Source organism: Macrotis lagotis, chromosome 1 (genome assembly GCF_037893015.1).
Source record: "Macrotis lagotis isolate mMagLag1 chromosome 1, bilby.v1.9.chrom.fasta, whole genome shotgun sequence".
Classification (NCBI taxonomy): Eukaryota; Metazoa; Chordata; class Mammalia; order Peramelemorphia; family Peramelidae; genus Macrotis; species Macrotis lagotis.
Genome location: NC_133658.1, coordinates 864852040 through 864856849, shown reverse-complemented (window position 1 = coordinate 864856849; position 4810 = coordinate 864852040).

Genomic DNA, 4810 nt, shown 5'->3' with positions numbered 1-4810 from the left:
GAGGCAGATGGGGGAAGACATGGGTGTGTTTAGAAGCAATAGGGAAACAGCCAAAAGATAGGAGGAGATTAAAAATAAGAAGGAGAGTAGCATTAATAAAGGAGGAAATAGAATGGAATGAAATCTCGTGCATATAGAAGGATTGTCTGGGCAAAGAAAAGTACCACCTCTTCAAAGGAGATAGGGATGAAATAGGAGATAGTAGCAGAAAGTATCCCTTTGATGGGGTTTGAGAAGATGAGAATGAAAGGAAGCTCTCTGTGAAGGCTCTTACCCTTTTCTTTTTCAGTAAAATACAAACCTAAGATGTTGAGGTAAAGAGGAGTCATGAAAGGTAGAGGAGGGATGAGAAAGTTTAGAAAAGCTGGTGAGGTGTGTATAATAACATCTTGGTTGAAACTATATTAAAAGCTTTGCTTTAGCACAGTGAGGACCAAGTTGAGGTTATATTACAAATGGGTAGTGGATAGAATCAGCACAGTTGCATGATTTTCTCCAGTTTCCTTCAGCAGAACATGAGAAGGAATGAAGACATCAGTGTGATCCATGGCTGGGGTGTGGTAGGGCAAGCTCGGTAATAGGGTATGGGAGCACAGGACTTAAGAAAAGAATACATTGAACTGGTTCACTAGAAGGTCTATAGGAGAAAGTGAGGAGAGAGTAGCTAACACAGGGGTGATAACCGGGGTGAAAACTGATAGATCTAGGGTTTAGAAGTCAAAGTAAGGACAAGGAACAAGGTTTGGGGTTGCAAGGAAGAGGGAGAGGTGTAATGCCTACAGACTGTCATCAGATCAGTGAATTTCAAAGTTCATAATCATAGGAAATAGAATACTTGTGGGTGACAGTAAGATTAAAGATATGAACATCTATATGTGGCTGAGACAAGGTGGAGGAGTGGGTCATGGGAAATGAGAAAGTTGAGGAACTGGAAATTTAGAGAGATTGGGGTAATATCAATATGCATGTCGAAATTCCTTAATAGGAGCTGAGGAGTTGGGGACCAGAAAAAATGTGAAGCAGACATGAACTCATTGAGGAAAGGAAAGGTCAGTAACAACTATCAGAATCTTGATAGGGTGCTAAATGGCAATAGAGAGCAAGTGAGTCAAGTTTACTTGTAACCAATGAGATTGGGGGGGAGGGAGACTAGAAGTGAAAGTTCCACCAGTGATAGAAAGAGTCAGCCAGGTTTCAGTGAGTACAAGAGGGAACGACTTCAATGGAAGAACTTTAAGGTGAAAGCAACTTTGTTACCTATGGAACAGGTATTCCAGAGAGCACAGCAGAAGGGGTATCGAGCTTTAAAGTGATTGGAAGGGATTTTGAACAATGATAGCTGGGGGTTTAGAATTACTGGGAGAGCAGAGGAGAGAATATAACATGATAAGAATTTGTTAATCATTGAGAATAACTTGAGGCGGGTTATCATCCTCCCTTAGAGGGTTGGTCTCAGGGAGGAGACTTCTTAGGACTTTTAGGCAGCAGTGTGTAGTTGAAAAGCAGGTTGAGGAAGAGTTGAGTAAAGATGGACATAAGGGAAGGGATTTAGAAAGCATTCTTGTCACTGTTGAGCCTCTAGAAATTTTGTCTGATTTGGGGAAAGAGCATGGGCAAAGAGGTCAATGGAATCTAAAGGGCCAAGCACAGATTGAGTATGGTATTCAAAATATATTCTTAACCAACTCCCCCCACAAAAAACCAATTTGGGGCTTGTATTCAGGCATCCCAGGTCTCCGGTGCACTTCTAGTTCAATCATCACTCCTTCCCAAGGGACTCAGGAGAAGACACAGAGATAGACAGAGACAGGAAGGAGATGAAAGGGGCAGCAAAAGAGTCTATAGTACAGAAATAAAGGGACAGACAAGACAGAGATGAAGGCAGAAAATATAGGGTTTCTGGCCCCTAAATCATGTCCTATGCCAATAAAAGCTTAAGATTTAGATTAAGAAAAGATCTTAGGAATCATCTAGTTGGGGATTCCTTCAATTATATATATATAGGTTAAATGCCTAGGTCACCTCAAGTATAAGGCAAAACTTGAATGAAAAACATAAGATTCCTGACTTAAAAATCCATAATACCCAGAGAGGCAAAGAGAGGGGCAGAGTCAGGAGTAGTGATAGAAATAGAGACTGAGAAAGACAGGGATAGGCAGACTCTTTTGGGGGGGGGGCGGTTGATTTTTTTTTTTGGCAAGGCAAATGGGGTTAAGTGGCTTGCCCAAGGCCACACAGCTAGGCTATTATTAAGTGTTTGAGGTCGGATTTGAACTCAGGTACTCTTGATTCCAGGGCTGGTGCTCTATCCACTATGTCCCCTAGCCAGACTCTTGAAGAGGAGAGAGATGAAAGAACAAAAAAAAAGAACAACTGTCATCTTCCACCCTGGAAAGAAAAGGAGTTGTAGGAGGGGTGAGGCTGTGGAGAATGAAGGGGAAAAGGATTCCAGTAGGGAAGGGGTTCAAGGAATGACTGAAGAAGTCTTGTCTGAGGCTCTGCCTTGACTCTAGTGCTTCAGAAGCATACAGTGACCACTTAATCTAATGGTAGGTCATGCTACCCCTCTCCTTTATCATCTCCTCTCTTGGCTGAGAGACTGAGGATATCTTACAGGAGAAAAGCCCAATACTATAAAGTCTAGATGAGAACATTAGTTTGGGGGGTGTGGGTGTTGCTACCCCACTATTAATTTCCCTTCCTTTCTCCCTGGACCATTAGCAGCCAATGTGAATAGATCCAGATTCCTCCATCGATCCTCTCCCTTTCCCCTCCCCCCCAATCAATCAATCAGTGGTGATTGACCAGGGCATTGGGGAGCTGGAGGGGAAGCCTGCACTGCCTGAGGGAAAGGAAAGGGTGGGGGAGGGGGGACAGGCCTGGCTTTCAGCCCTAGGGCAAGTTCCCTGACTAGGTTATTTCAGCTTTGAGAGATAGCAGAGTGCTCTCCCCTTGTTTTCATTGGAGATTGGGTCCAGGGTCTTTAGGAAAGAATCTTTCTGAGAATTATGGCTACATAAGAACGGGGCTCTCAAAGTTGTTTTGACAGCATATTAGAGAATATATCCTTCTTCTGGGACTTCACTGAAAGTAAATGTCCTTTCCCCCATACATAAATGAATCAAAGAGATGAGAAAATTCCCCAAAGAAGAAATGCAGACTATGAACCCAGAGATATTTACAATGCTCCAAATCACTTATGCAGGATAAATGCAAATTGAAACAACTCTGAGATTTCAGCTGATATCCATCAAATTGGTAAAGGTAATAAAAGACAGAAATAATCAATGTTGGAGAGACCATGGGAAGAGAGGCACACCAATATAGCATTATTGAAGCTATGAATCAGTACAACCATTTTGTAAAGCAATTTGGAATTATGCAAATAAAGTGAATAAAATGTCCATACCCTTTGACTCATGAGATCCTATTGCTATACATAGATCCCCTAAGGTGATCAAAGACAGGAAGAAAAGTGTCATTTACACCAACATATTCATAGAAGTACATTTGATGGAGGCAAAGAACTGGAAACAAAGAAGGTCGACTGGGAAATTGCTAAAGAAATTATGGTACATGAATGTATTGGAATATCACCATGGAGTAAGAAATCATGAATATGAGGAATTCAGAGAAGCATGAGAAGACATCTGAAATGATCCAGAAGAAACTAAGTAGAACTCAGGAAAATAAAATACAAATTGACTGCAACAATGTAAATAAAATGAACAAATAAAGCTGAACAATGTGAGAATATAATGACCAAAAAGAACTAAGAAAAACTGAACCTTACTCCCTCCCTTCATTGTAAGGTGGGGGACCATGGATGTGGAATACTACACATATTATTGAACTAGATTGATGGGTTGGTAAAACTCGAGTCATAGGATCTTAGACCAGGAATTGGAAGGGACTGCAAAGGTCATTTAATCCCCTCTCTTTATTTTACACTTGAGATCTGAGGAAACTAAGGTCTAGGAAGGTTAAATGATTTGCCTTAGGTCACATAGGAAAAAGGTGTCAAAGCTGAGATTTGAATTCAGGTCATATTCTTTCCAATGTACCACACTAGTTTATTTTACTTAAGGGTTTTTTTTTCTCTTTAATTACAAGGGAAAGCTTAATGAATATAGGAAAGGGGAAGACTATATTTGGAAATGGTAATGATTTAAACACAAAAAGCATCAATAAAAGTAAGATAAACATTTGTTTCAAAATACATTATTATTCCCTAGTATACAAATGAACAAAAGATATGAAAAAGTTTTTGAAAGTAGAAATACAAACTATCAACAATCATGGGAAAATGTTCCAAATAACTAATAGGAAATATGCAAATTAAAACAACTCTGGGTTTTAGATTGGTACCTATGAAACCAGTAAAGATAATAAAAAAACAGAAATAAAAAATATTGGAGTGATTGTGGGAATATAGGTGGAATAAATGAGATAATATATGTTGAGTGATTAGCCTAGTACCTAAAATATGGGAGGCAGTTAATAAATGTTATTTCCTTTCTTTCCTTCCCAATCCACTCAGTGGGTCTGTGAATTAGTCCAAGGATAGTAGAAAGCAATTTGGAATTATGTTTTTTTTTAATGAAGTGACCAAATGTTTATACCTTTAGCCTAGTGATTCCACAAATGGACAAAAATCTCCAAGGAGTGCAAAGAAATAAAAGGCTCCAAATATATACCAATAGGCACAGCAAGATTTTATTGAGGTAGCAAACATTTAGAAACTATGTTTTGATTGATGAGGGAATGACTGAATAAAATATAATAGATGGAATAAGATAATATTGTGTTC